Below are 15,169 nucleotides of genomic sequence, written 5' to 3'. Positions count from 1 at the left end.
CAGTCAGAACACCCCCGGGGGCCCCACTCCCAAACGCTCACCCCAAAATAATTATTGCTACATGATGGTAGCACCCACTCTGGGTCATATAATTACAATTGCTGTACTGCATGATAACAGTAAATATATAAGCTGAGAGCAAACTTACCTTGGAGGTACCCCAAAAACCTCCACATGGCACTATAAGGATCAGCACATCCTCCTAATGCTGACTCCCTTCATACCTCTCCAAACTGCAAAAAAATATGGTAGTTGCTCAAATCAGCTAATTGCATAACACAGGTGCTTGTAAAGGGCGGGGTTTACACTGAACACAGAAAAAAAGAGATTTGCCCCCCCAGCACACTGCAGCAAAAGCAATACTTAAATCCTATACTGGGATGCCAGTATAGAGGAGCCTTGACGATTGGCCTGGCGCTTATTCATATATTTGCAAATGTATGTAACTAATACCTCTAAATCGCTATTATCATGTAGGATTTAAGTATTGTTTTTGCTGCAGTGTGCTGGGGGGCAAATCTCTTTTTTTCTGTGTTCAGTAGTAAATCGATGGTCACTCAGAGTGGCCACCGAAACTGAGATGCCGGAGCCACATTTCTTGCTTATGGGATTGCAGATGCAGAATGTGACACATACCTGAAATGATCAATACATGCCTGTCTTTTATTCTGACACTCCCCATTGCCTCCCTCAAATGTTCCCTTACTGTCAATCACACTGATAATAAAGACTTGCAGTGTGTGATGAAGATAATGTAGCTTGGCGCATGCGCAGTGTCAAAAAATTGCTCCTAATGAAAAAACATTGGCATAGCATACATCTCTGAATCAGGCCCTAAGGGGCTTATACAGAGATGGATGATATTGTGGTAGGCGCTGTGCCCTTTTATGCAACAATATGAATGCTGCAGCTGCAGGTGGTGTCTCCTGCCGGCTTCTCTGATCTGCTGCTGCATCCAAAGATGTAACATCGGATCAACTGTGTGAACATTAGACAACTGAGTATCCCTCAGATTACTCAGAATGTCTGGGTAAATCATGCTGCCAGGGCCAATGAAGCTGCGTTCAAAGACACAGCCACTGACTTCAGCGTGCCCAGATAATGGGGCAACATGCCGCTGTTTTCTGAAAAGTTCACCGGTGCAAAACCCAAACAGCAGCAGCATGTCAAACATGCTACAACTTTTGGGGCAGTGCGACTGGCATTGCAGAAACAGATCGGCATTGTGGATCCTGCAAACATCAGATATGTGCATACATTAAAAATGTAAGTACATCTCTGAATAAGGCCCTATGTGTAATTTGAACATTTCTAATTCAGAAAGGGCCATCAACATTACCACTAAATACCACAGGGAGCTGATAGATGATACTTTAGTTGGAGCATCTTATGTATCCAGTGCAATGTTGAGCTCAAGTCAGATTATCCATGCACAAAATGTTTTCTTGCAGGAATGTGAACTGGAACATATTTGAATTGGTGATATTTTTCTTGTTGAATATTGTTATGTTTGCATAACCCTCCATGTTTCTAATTACAGATGAGATGTCAATGTGTATGATGCTCATGTTATGTTATGTGATGAGAGGCAGTCTTGAGTGAGGGAAGTGTTGGATGAGTAGCACTCTGGCACTGCCTCCATCCTCAGTGCATACAAGTAAGCTGAGCAGGTAGTCTTTTGGACCTGCTGAAGCCCAGTGAGGGGTCTACCCTTTGTCATGCACAGTATCTCCACGCATCTTTTCCCCTTGTATTCATGACAACTTGATGTGACTGCAAGTCTCTCCAACCTTCTAGCCATGCTAAGCCTATACAAACACTGTAAGTACACTATATCACCATCGCTATAGTGTGTGGGCATATTGCTAATAGCCACTGTACTATTTACTGTTCAGACACCAGCGCACTACATCACCCAGTGATACCCTAAAGCTCCAGGCCGCTTCTATACACTACATATCCCAGTATCTCATACTACTTGTTGTTCTACCTGGTTCAATAAGCCTAAGAACTGGTTAAGCTGTTCCACATGTGGACTAACAGCCACTAGCACCAAGCAACTGCACAGCACACTCAACATCATATATACTTGCCACATGTATTCCCTCCTGGTGGGGAAATAATCTGGGGGACTACCAGAGCTGTAAATAGACTTTTTGGTGCCCTTGTCAGAAACAGGATTGGCTCAGCCCTCCCCCATCCACGCACCATAGAAAGGGCCGTGGCCTAATGGGAAGGACCCTGACAAATCTGATTAGTCCTGTATAATGATGAATGGGTACCAATCCCTTTGTACCACTGTCATACAGGTGTCACTACTACATATCATGTGAATCCAAATACAGTGTGAATTCAATGGCTGCGGTGATGATACACAATAATTATGCAGTATAATTCACCAGCTCTATATGTAGGAAAGCGCTGCAGGATATTTCAATCAGAAGAGCCATGCACAAGTCTGGAGCCAGCACCGACTGAAGGTATACAAGGTATACAAAGTATGCTGCTTGTAGTGTACAGTATATGCAGCAAATATTAATGACGGGGAGATTCGTGTATGAACACTGCACCAGCAGCTGAACTCACCGGCAAGGGTACTCAAGGTGTGCTGGTAACACCTGGGTCAGGTATCAGTGGTTGTATTCAGGGCTGCCATAAGAAATTGTCGAGCAGATTGCTCCATTTGTAAGGTGTCTGACTATAATGTAAGGTTCGAGTCCCAGGTATGACAGTGTTTTGAAATGTGTGTGTTAAATAAAAGAGGATGTGACTGAAGGTGCTTGGGGAGATGGCCAGATGGAGGGAGAGCCAGCCAGGGCGGATATACTGTAGGGGTGGCTAGGAGATGCCAGGATGAAAGTAGAGGAAGCTACAGAACAAGTGAGAATGATTATAAATAGAAAATTGACAGGCCAAAACAGCACCCCTGCCCTGTGGTGCCCTTTGCCATGGCACATGTCACACCAACCTAGTTACGGCCCTGGGGACTACTACATCCAGCACCACTGCTGTGCACCACAGCTACACAGTTCTGCTAATAGGTTATGGCTCAACAGTCTCATGTTAATCTTCTCTATACTGCACCTACTGATACTTTGCTAACTTTATTTCTATGTGAAAAAGTCCCATTACAACCCAGTTGCTCGTCTTCAGTGATAAGTGTACATGCGATTAAAATGTGGAAGACTACTTCATTTGTATTTTTGTATGCTCAGTTCAGGAGCATTCACAAAGTTAAAACACACCAGATATTCTCTGCAAACAGGCGTACATTCAACTCAGCATCAGACCATATGTATTTTTGGTTGGTAGCTACTTGTTCTTTCATATGCAGTATGTGGTGGTGTTTTTGAAGAGTGGTAACCTTTAAGTGTTTTTTCTACATTATTTTCCTGGCATGCTATGCAGAGATAGCCTGTATGTCAGTTTGCAGTGGCTTTACAAGCGTAAATAGTGATGATATTTTTGAGAGATACAGTATCTCTAGATGGAAACTCATCATACCTTTACAAACTGTTTTTTTCTGCTTGGTTAGTTTTTACAGGTCTGGTAACATTGCTGCTATCACACTATTTTACAATCTGTTTCTGTGCTATAAAAAATTGGTGACCTTGTGTTTGAAGCCGTGTACTTATTGGAGCTTAAATTTGAAGTGCTTTATTGAAGGTCTCCTGGGACAGATTACAGCTCAGACATATAATTATGTATCTGTATTAGGTGCTGAAGCATATGTACACAGAACTGTGGATACCAGATTAAGCTGCTGATTATTGCGCAATGGTCTGCTTTCAACATGGTTAGAAAATGAAATAAGTGAGTTTGTGGTATGTGCTGAATTGTGTACTTTGTGGATAATTATAATATTACTACTACTACTACTACTACTACTACTACTACTACTACTACTAATAATAATAATAATAATAATAATAATAATAATAATAATAATGTTGGATTTTAATTTGAAGTGATTTATTTTTTATTTTTAGCCTCAGAAAAATGCATGTATTAAAATAGCATAATATTTAAAAAAAACTTTGATTTAAAATATTTCCAAATTATATACAATCTACTGATTATTTTAAACAAAGCAAACTTTTAATTTTCGGTATGTATTCCTTCACATATTTATTATTCAACAAAGCTATGCTAACATATTTTAAAAAATATATATTGTTATTGCAGAATATAACTCGTTGCTTTTGAAATGAATGTGTGCGTTTATTTGATCATTTGAAATGGCCAAAGAGGAATACTTACTGTAAAATATAAATGTGTTGGCTTCATACTTTTCAAATCTTTCCAGAACATATGATTGTTACTGCATTCTGGTCTTTGCAGATGTCAAATTGACTTCAGAGATCTTGTTCCCAGGAAGTGAAATTCATAAATAGTCTTCATGAAGGAACAATTACTTTTCTCCCTTAAGTTGTGCATACTTTTTTTTTATTTTCATAGGACTTGACAGATGACCACATCTGACCGTTGCGTATACGGCTGTGCACAACAACAGTAAATATAACAAGGAAAGTACAATTTATGGTGCGGAAAAAAAACATTTACAAATAATTTATACAAATATTAAGTAATATAAACAATATTTAATAGATTAGAAAAAATTAAAAATCTAAACATTTTAAATACATTCAAATATATTTTGAAATGTTGTAATATTTATTAATCCTAAATCAATCAGATATTACTGTAAACACATAAATCCATTGCTGTAACTTGGGTTGTGTACGTGATGCTGACGCACAAAATGCACAGGCCCTGCATCTGGCGAGTAGACATCCAGACAGGCACCCTGCAGCACTCAAAGCCCCCCCCCCTACCGGGGCTCCGGTCAGTGCTGTAATTTTGGTCGCTGCTTGCCCACCTCCTCCGATTGATGTCATTTTCTCTGTGGCTGGCACAGGGCACAGAAACTCTATGACATCCCTGCATAAATTACACCTATATATAAAATGCAGGACAATAATATTCTGATACAATGATCAGGTATCTTCATGTAAAAAAGAGTGGATCTTCTAATCAGAGGCAGAAATTATCAATGTCCAGAGGTTAGCAAATCCGGAATCGATATTCTCTCTGTAACTTCAGACTTTACCCTGTAGAAGTATTACCTGTACTTTAATTACATGGACTTTTAGACTCTTAGAGGTCAATCCAATTAGGTGCGAAGGGGGCTATCTCACCCCGGACTCTCACATTTTTGCTTGCTACCCTGTTGATCTGGTGTGAGTCTGGTGGTACCGTAAGTGCAGCATACTGCCGCAGTTACTAGCAGGTGTGAAGTACTCACACCTAATCGGAATAACCCCTTATACTAGAGATGTGCACTCACCAACCCCCCAGATTCAGTTTTGGTGTTGGATTACTTTAAAAATTTAAATAACCAGCTAAAATCAAGTAACTTGGACCCTTTTTTTGTTACTACAGTTTATTAACATCAATAACTTTTATTTCCAGTCGATTTTGACCATCTCACAGCAGCTGTAGTCATGATGGAGGGACATGAACTTGGAACCCCAAATTGATTTGGAACTGGGACTCAGATCAACTCAAAACTCCTAAGTTCGGGTGTGTTCAGTTTTCTCAAAAATGGAACTGCTCATCTCTATCTTATACCTATGGAGATACACATTGCCAGCTGGCTAGACAAAAATAATAATAATTTATAAGTCAGTAGAGGAAAATCAATCTTTGGTATAAAATAAAGAATGCAGTGATACATTTTTTTGATACTATAGTAAAAGCTGCTATTATGCATTCTCCTTACCTTTAGGTGTTTCAACTTTTCTTTTGAAACAACTGAGCATCGAATCTAGAATGTATATACCAGACTTCCGAAGGTCAGTTACATAGACTTATTATATCTAGAAGATATAGGGGCTTTGTCTTTTAAAATATTCCCATATGAAATCTGCAGCCTTAATCACCAAGATCACTTGGTGATCTTGCACCCTATTACATATACTCCATGGTCCTTCATGTTCTATCTTTTTGTATTGGGTAAATGGTGAGCTAAAAGGTGACACAGTTAACAGAATTTAACATACGGGGGTGGGGACAGAATGTGGATTGCATTTTACAATTGAAATCTATAATATTTATGCTTATGAGTGCTGTTTGACTTTTTTTTTACATTATTTTCTTCCCTAGATACATTTGCTCATTTTCTTAATAATTATAACCTGTGTAACTGTAATAAGTAAAGTGTTAACAGGTTATAGTGTTGTTTGTCTGTCTCACTGACTTTTGTTGTGCATCAGTAAGAAATTTGTCAGCAGAGGTGGGGATGGTTTTCTTTTTCTTATATTTTTGTTTAGTCTCTGTAAAAAATACAAATGGATTTTAAGAACATTTTTATTTCATTGTTATTGATTAAACATACATGTGGTCATAAATAAGATATAGTGCTGAAAAAAGAGAAAATACTAAATTCTTTGGGCTATATTTATGAAGCAGCAGCTTTTGTAAACCACAGCTTCTCGGCAGGCTTGTGGTGAAAATTTAAAGCAGTACTAACATTAAATGTAGAGCCCAGCGTTAGTGCTGCTTTAAATTTTCACATTAAATTAGCCGAGAAGTACAGGTTTATAAAAGCAGTGCTTTGTAAATATAGCTTTTTGTATTCATAGACTGCTTCCATACCTCCCAGCAGTTGGATATCTGATTTTGGGACCATGCTCGCACCCAAAAAGGGGGTGTGACCTCAGGGAAGGGACGAGATCTAATAGCACAGCCCCCTATTTTCGTCACTTTGGGAGTGTTCGCAAATTTAAATTACCGCATGCTGTGATTTACTTAAACTGAAGATGCTATGAAGCAGACAAAAAGGTTTTATTTAGGGTTTTTGATATGTAAGTTTTTGTTTCTGTATAAGATATGTTTTCCTGTATTTCTCATGTGCACCAAAAATGCATATGAATGCAGTAAGTCCATATATATATTTTTTTCTTTCTGTTGCGTCTCTTTACCCTGGAGAAATAGGGACATATATATCCCTAACAGCATTTTTAATGTGGTTGGGATTAGAGATGTGCGCTTACCCCCATGTTTTGTTTTTTGTTTTTGGATCTGTATTTTTTCTAAAAAAAAAAGAGAAAATCAGCTAAAATCACACAATTCGGGCCTGTTTTTGTTGCTACAGTATTATAAACCTCAATAACATTTATTCAATGTGGAAGTGCCATCGGTGTTGACAGTGTGGCGGTGTTGGCAGAGTGGGAGTCCGGGCAGTGTCCTGAGTTCATAGTGCTGCCAGTGTCGGCAGAGCTGGGGTGCCAGCAGTGTCCTCAGTGCAGGAGTGCTGACAGTGTCGGCTGTGCGGGAATTTCCTCAGCGTTGGAGTAACGGCAGTGCAGGGTCGGTGAAGCCGTCCTCAATACATAGGGCAATAGTGCGGGGGTGCTGGCAGTGTCCTTAGTGCAGGGTGCCGGCAGAGTCAGCAGCACGGATAAGCCAGTGGTGTCCTCAGTGCAGGAGTGCTGACAGTGTCTGCTGTGCGGGGATGCCCTCGGTGTGGAAGTAGCGGCAGTGCGGGGTCGCTGACGGCATCCTCAATACGTGAGGCAGTGTCCTTAGTGTAGGGTGCCAGTGGTGTCGGCAAAGCAGGTGTGCCAGCAGTGTCCTCAGTGCATGTGTGCTGACAGTGTCAGCAGTGCAGGGGTGCCGGTGGTGTCCTCAGTGTGGGAGTGCCGGCAGTGTGGGGTTGCTGATGGTGTGGCTCGGATTGCCCCGGATCCCCGAAATTCTGGTGGATCTGGTTCTCTGAGAACTGGACCCGCTCATCTCTAGTTGGGAAGTGATAATTATGCCCTAGCTTGCAATGCAGTAATTTAGCATCTTATTGGTGCCATGACTGAGCTTCTGGGCTTAGACAGGGTGTGTGGCCAGCACATGCATCAGTGGGGCTGATGGGGAGGCAATATCCGGATCTCTTTCCAAGAAAAAAATAAGAAATAATATCAGAAGTTGACTATGGTCTAAAAACATCTAAAGATAGCTTAAGATACCGGGGTCAAGCTCTGAAATGTATTGCAGTCTGGATTAGTAAATTTGATAATTGGGGGCTGCTTTTTTTCTGCTTGGAAATGAAGGAACAGTGGCATAAATCAGAGATATCAGATTTATCTCTCCTTCTTACACCTTGGGAATACTTACCTTGTGCTGGGATTTCGCCTAATATAGGGTTACGAAATATGCCCCATAGTATTGCCATGGACAGGAGCTGGCCTACGATGAGTATAGTAAGGGTGCGTTCTAGTAATTGTGACATAAATTAGTCATAGATGCATCCCAAATGTGCCTTTTAAGAGGCTTATTGTATCTGTTGAAGGCATTGGAAGGCTGGGGAATCATTTTATACACAATGGTGATGGTGACTATCAGCAGCACTTTCTAGCTACTGTACTTCTGATTTGTTGATTGCATCGTGATCCTTCTAGATGATTGTACTTAAACCATTAGCATTTCAGCTCTTTTATATTAAAAAATGATCTTTATTGAGTGTTTAATGAGGTAAATAACAGATGTGGAGTGTGCTTGATTTAAGTGCATTCTATATAGAAAAAGCAACTTGCTTTTATTAATAGCTGTTTAGACAATATTCTCTCTTGTGCTTATAACACTTCTTTATATTATTACAAATATTCAAATGAGGTTATAAGGCTAGCATATACATTGCTCACTGTCAAATCATATAGTATCTCTACTTAATATTTAACTAGCACCTTCTAGAAGATAATAGCTAGAATCTGAACGGTTGCTATGGGCAACATCTCCACTTCTAAAAATTCTCGGTTTAGTAAATTTACCCCCAGTACAAATTAGTCCAACTCTTTAAACCGCGTATCCACTTGCCGATTAAAATGAGCGATTGAGCGATAATAACATTGTTATCGTTCAATCACTCATTAATTGTGCCTGAATCAGGCCTAAAAATGTCAAAAATGACCAGCTATGTGCGCTCCCACTGGTCATTTCCAACATCAATCATCGCCCGAACATGCTGGTCAATTTTCCGTTAACGAGAGATTGGGCATGTTCGGGTATGAGGGAGGGTGCCTGCACTGAACAACATATCATTCAGTGTGGGCACCTACAGGATGAGGAATGACTGAACAATTACGATGTCGTAATCGTTCAAATGTTCCTCTGTCGACAAGTGGATATGCGGCTTTAGTAAACTCCTTGATGTTTAATTTATATTCATTGTTACACAGATGCTTCAAAGCATCAACTCATAAGTCATAGATTTGCGTGTTCTAACTTTGAAACATAATAAACTGAACAGTGTGAACTTTTAAAGCTTTAGCAGAATAATTTATTGATGATCGTGCTATAATGCATTATCCAGAATAGGACTAGGTCAGGTTCGGTGGATAGTAAGTAAAGTCAGGAGGTGTATGTAGCCATGATCAGGACCTTGGAAATAGCAAGGCCATGTTTATGCTTACAGCAAAGTAACTTGTTACACAGACATGGGTAGTGTGAGACTGAAGGGTTTAAATATTTGATTATTATCTTTTATGTAGCCACAAGGATCCCTCAATGCCATAGTGGTTATGCATAGCAAATTTCTTGAGTACAGAAATGAACATAAATTACATATACTGCATAAATGTTTTCATTAAAAAATTTGCAGAAACAAATCAGTAATAAATACAAACTTCCACAATGATCACTGAATGGAACATGGAAGCAATGTAACAGGACTTGCTGCCTCCATGTAATTTTTTTTATTGATTAGATTTGCAGTACATCCATCATTCACTCTGAACATTCATGTGTACACACCTTCCAGAGGTGCTAGCAAAAATCTACTGCTTCTACTGCCTCAAGCTGCTCCTGGGTTGATCAAGGGTGCTGTAATTGAATAGAAATAGGGGAACTGAATGCATGACTCAATCCGCGGCTAATTGAGTCTACCCCGATGAGTTATAGCGCCCTCCTAACACTTTCACACCCTTCTAGAAAACAGATAATTTTTTGCTAGGGCACTTCTGGTCAAAGAAAGGCCTGGAAGCGTAAACTGATAAAAGTAGAAGTACAAGCTAAACTACATGTTTTCAGAAATACAAGCTCTAGCATGCGCTGGCTGGGATCTGTAGTGCACCAGGAAAACATACTGTTAAAAAAAGATACTTTGTGAAAATTAAAACAAACTAACAAACAAACAAACAAACAAACAAACAGCTTCTTTACCCATTGTTTAATGATGCAGACTTGTTTGACCAGAAGCCACAGCATAAAAGACAAACCTTCCAATTTGTGAGTAATAAACAAAAACAGTGACTTCGCTTTGTGTGGTAAGAACATGAGAATGCCACTGTGATAGGTTATTAGCAACTAAACCCTTCATGGGGTAAACATAATTTTGACTTACATTAATACACTGTAATAATTCATTCAGAAATATGAATATATTTTATGAATTAATTGCATTGTGTCTTTGTAGTTCAATAACTATTTTTTATTATTTATTTAAACTTATGTGTGTGTTGAAGTTGATCAAGAGACACAGAACTCCAGGCATTTACAGAAATGCATATTTTACACAAAACAAAGTGGACATTAAGTCTCAAGCTGGCCACAAAAATAGCGATATCCTCACGATGAGCCGATGTGTACGATTTCCCTTGAAACTCTCCCTGCAGCTCTGCACATGATCTCCACACGATCTGAACACGATTTGGTGTCCAATCTTCAAACGATCTCTCCTGCATCCAGACTTTCACAGTGCATCGTGTCCTAGATTGTCAGATCTGCCCTACTGCATGGCAGATCTGAAGATGCGATGTGCGTCCAGTGGGGACGGGCATCGCATCATGATCGTGAGTGGGGACTCATAATTTTCTCAGGATTTTACACGATCTGTCATTGCAATGTGTCGGAATCGGCCAGATCGGGTAAAATATTGCTATGTGTGTGGCCAGCATCACTTTGCATCTGCTACAGTATGTTGTGTTTTAGCAGTCACTGTGTGACCTGAGCATAATTTAGTAATACACATGAAAAACAACATTCATATTTGAAATTCATCACTACTGCAGTACAAATCAACGCAAATCAATCCTATGTATATTAGTATTTGTAAATGGTGTTCACTCTACAGTCTTACCGCTAAAATACTTTTTCCTGTATTCAAAATTACAGTATATTAGAGATGCAAACTCAGAGCAATGCTACTGTACAGTCATTCATACTTTCAGCAGTAATGTGTAATTGCTCAGCAGTAATGTGTAATTGCTCAGCAGTAATGTGTAAGTGTTCAGCAGTAATGTGTAATTGCTCGGCAGTAATGTGTAATTGCTCGGCAGTAATGTGTAAGTGCTCAGCAGTAATGTGTAATTGCTCAGCAGTAATGTGTAATTGCTCAGCAGTAATGTGTAATTGCTCAGCAGTAATGTGTAAGTGCTGAGCAGTAATGTGTAATTGCTCGGCAGTAATGTGTAATTGCTCGGCAGTAATGTGTAATTGCTTGGCAGTAATGTGTAATTGCTCAGCAGTAATGTGTAAGTGTTCAGCAGTAATGTGTAATTGCTCAGCAGTAATGTGTAAGTGTTCAGCAGTAATGTGTAATTGCTCAGCAGTAATGTGTAAGTGTTCAGCAGTAATGTGTAATTGCTCAGCAGTAATGTGTAAGTGTTCAGCAGTAATGTGTAATTGCTCGGCAGTAATGTGTAATTGCTCAGCAGTAATGTGAAAGTGTTCAGCAGTAATGTGTAATTGCTCAGCAGTAATGTGTAAGTGTTCAGCAGTAATGTGTAATTGCTCGGCAGTAATGTGTAATTGCTCGGCAGTAATGTGTAAGTGTTCAGCAGTAATGTGTACTTGGCAGTAATGTGTAATTGCTCAGCAGTAATGTGTAAAGGTGCGTACACACAATGATTTTTTGAACAATTTAACTATTACGACGTCGTTATCGTTAAATTGTTTGTAAAATCGTTCATCTTTTTAAGCTGAACAATGAACAATAATCGTTCATGCATGTTAATGTTTGTAGTTTGCAGTTCGTCGTCCATTCTGAGTGTCCAACAAACGATTTTCGTTCAGAAAATCGTTCATGTTGTGTAGAATGAACGATAAATGTTGAACGATTTCCATTCACTGTATGCATGATTAAAAAATCGTTCATCGTTTATCGTTTATGAAAATCAATCATTATTTTAGTAGCCAACGATTTTTAGTGAACAATTTTCGTTCCCTTTTCCAAGGGAAAATCTGAACGAAAAATCATTCACTAAAATCGCTGGTTACTACCATCGTTGTATGTGTATGCACCTTAAGTGCTCAGCAGTAATGCGTAAGTGTTTAGCAGTAATGTGTAAGTGCTCAGCAGTAATGTATAATTGCTCATCCATAAGTGTAAGTGTTCAGCAGTAATGTGTAAGCAGGGCTGCCAAGAGCCGCGCAAGGTGACAGGGGGCGTGGCCTAATCATGGGAGGCATGGCCTCGCCCCCTTAGGGGGAAAAAACAGACAAAATACATTTTAGCAGTGCTGCACGCTGGGAGGGGGCACTGTGAGCCCCTCAGCCCAGCATACAGCCAATGGGGGGGGGTGCGATCAGTGTGATTGCTCCTCCATAGGCATAGGAGACTGCTCCAGCTGCTGCTTAGCAGCTGCGTGCAGTCTCCCACTGCAGCCCACTACACAGCAGTGTGTGCTGGGCTGCTGTGTTCTAGAAGGGAGGGGTGGTGGTGCCGGAGCCGGGCTCTCACCGGGCCCCTCCAGGTAATTTCTGCCCGCCCCCCCCTCTTGGCACCCCTGTGTGTAAGTGTTCAGCAGTAATGTGATAATGTTCAGTATTAATGTGTAAGTGTTCAGCAGTAATGTGAAAGTGTTCAGCAGTAATGTGAAAGTGTTCAGCAGTAATGTGATAATGTTCAGCAGTAATGTGAAAGTGTTCAGCAGAAATGTGAAAGTATTCAGCAGTAATGTGTAAGTGTTCAGCAGTAATGTGAAAGTGTTCAGCAGTAATGTGTAATTGCTCAGCAGTAGTATGTAAGTGCTCATCTGTAATGTGTAAGTGCTCAGCAGTAAAGTGAAAGTGTTCAGCAGTAATGTGATAATGTTCAGCAGTAATGTGAAAGTGTTCAGCAGAAATGTGAAAGTGTTCAGTAGTAATGTGTAAGTGTTCAGCAGTAATGTGAAAGTGTTCAGCAGTAATGTGAAAGTGTTCAGCAGTAATGTGATAATGTTCAGCAGTAATGTGAAAGTGTTCAGCAGAAATGTGAAAGTATTCAGCAGTAATGTGTAAGTGTTCAGCAGTAATGTGAAAGTGTTCAGCAGTAATGTGTAATTGCTCAGCAGTAGTGTGTAAGTGCTCATCTGTAATGTGTAAGTGCTCAGCAGTAAAGTGAAAGTGTTCAGCAGTAATGTGAAAGTGCTCAATAAACTGATCCCACTATTGCTGGTTGGGTCATGAGAAATAACTTAAAAAAGAGTGGCAATAAAGATGAATATTTTGGGTGAATCAGTTGTGATTGGACCTTCCTATGAGCTGAAATGTTCAGATATAAAATTTCTGTCACATATTCATTGTAAAATTCATCGATTATGCTATAGTGGTGGGTGGGTATAGATATATATTTTAATGTGACCTGTCAATTTACGGTAATGTGCAAGTGTTCAGCAGTCATGTGTAATTGCTCAGCAATAATGCGAAAGTGTTCAGTAGCAATGTGTAAATGCTCAGCAGTAATGTGTAATGCTGGCCATACACTAGTGCGATTTCGGGCTGATTGCCCAATTTTAGACACGTCATATGGTGAGTATTTAAATAAAATGGTGTTCCCCCATCAAAGACCAACCAGCCCGGGGCTTTTAATGACCCAGTGCTGGTTGTGCAACATACAGCGGACAAATGACATAGGGGTCCCCCGTATGTAAACACAAACAGCACAGAGCTAGTCAGAACCAGCCCTGGTTGCCAAAATACCGAAGACAAATGACATAGGGTCCTCCGTATTCTGCACAACCAGCTCTGGGCTTTGATTCAGTCCCTGGTTCTGACTACAATAGTCGGAGCCATTCATTGGCTGAGAGAGGTGGGGGCTGACCTCTCTCAGCCAATGAATGCTCAGATACGGCACTACAAAGGGTAATGCCATGTCTGAGCTCTTCATTCGGGAGGTATCAACCATCGTGGTTGGTACCTAGGTCGTGGGTCAGTTTTTTGGTTTTTTTTGTTTTACCAAGACTAAGGATACCTACAGGGAGAAGAGGACCACTCCACGTAATGTAGGTGAGTATGTGTATATGTACAGTATGTATGTATGTATGTATGTATTAAAACTAGTCTGTCACGGTGTGTGTGTATTATGTTTATTTAAACATTTATTTACAGGTGAACTACAGGTACCAGTGGGCCCTTAATGCCCCACATGCTGGTAATTGTGGTTCTCCAAGTACCAGCATTTGGGGGAGGCTTGCTGGGACCAGCAGTTCTACTCGTAAAGACAATGTTTTCACTTATTTTATTACACTACACTTATACACTATCAACCTTGCACCCATCACCCCAGGGGTGCCGGGGATAGCCCGGACGATCAGCATGGGCCTGGGGTGCCCAGGAAGGGTGGACCCCTTTATTTGGGTGGTCTCCAGATCCCCAGGGATCCCCGGCCTGGACTGACTAGTGGTCAGGGTTGATGCTTCAGCTTGGGGACCCAGTGAAAGGGCTCCCTAGGCTGTGGCATCAGCCCCCCCACTAGAAAGAGTCCAGTGCTGGTTCTGGAAAATACAGGGGGATCCTATGCATTTTTTTCCCCTGTATTTCCAGAACCAGGACCGGATAAGAGCCCAGTGCTAGTTGTGAAGAATTATGTCATTTGTCCCCCATATTTTGGCAACCAGGGCTGGTTCTGACTAGCCCAGTGCTGGTTGTGCTTACATATGTGGGACCCCTATTTCGTTGTCCCCTATATGATGCACAACCATCACTGGGTCACTGAAAGCCCGGGGCTGGTTGCTCTTCTGGGGGAGGGGCACGCCATTTTTTAAAAGAAAAACATTTATTTTTTGTACATTTTCACAGATGCATGAATGGTTCTCACTGAACCATCCCTGCATCTGTGTTCATTGTATTAAAGACATGCATGCATTATGGTCTCCCTCATCCGTGCATGCATCAGTCTTTTTTTTTTTAACAAGTGACA

The 15,169-nt window shown here is 40.6% G+C and overlaps 1 protein-coding gene across 2 annotated transcripts in view; it reads left to right on the top strand.

The window, feature by feature from the left end:
- Positions 1-15,169, top strand: part of LOC148517309 (potassium channel subfamily T member 2) — a 1,089,312-nt gene that overhangs the window by 944,603 nt on the left and 129,540 nt on the right. The gene's annotated exons all lie outside the window — the stretch shown is intronic.

This window comes from Taudactylus pleione, unplaced genomic scaffold (genome assembly GCF_031769625.1).
Source record: "Taudactylus pleione unplaced genomic scaffold, aTauple2 ptg000223l, whole genome shotgun sequence".
Lineage (NCBI taxonomy): Eukaryota > Metazoa > Chordata > Amphibia > Anura > Myobatrachidae > Taudactylus > Taudactylus pleione.
Note: the sequence above shows the minus strand (reverse complement) of the source record. Positions and strands in the feature narration are given on the sequence as shown.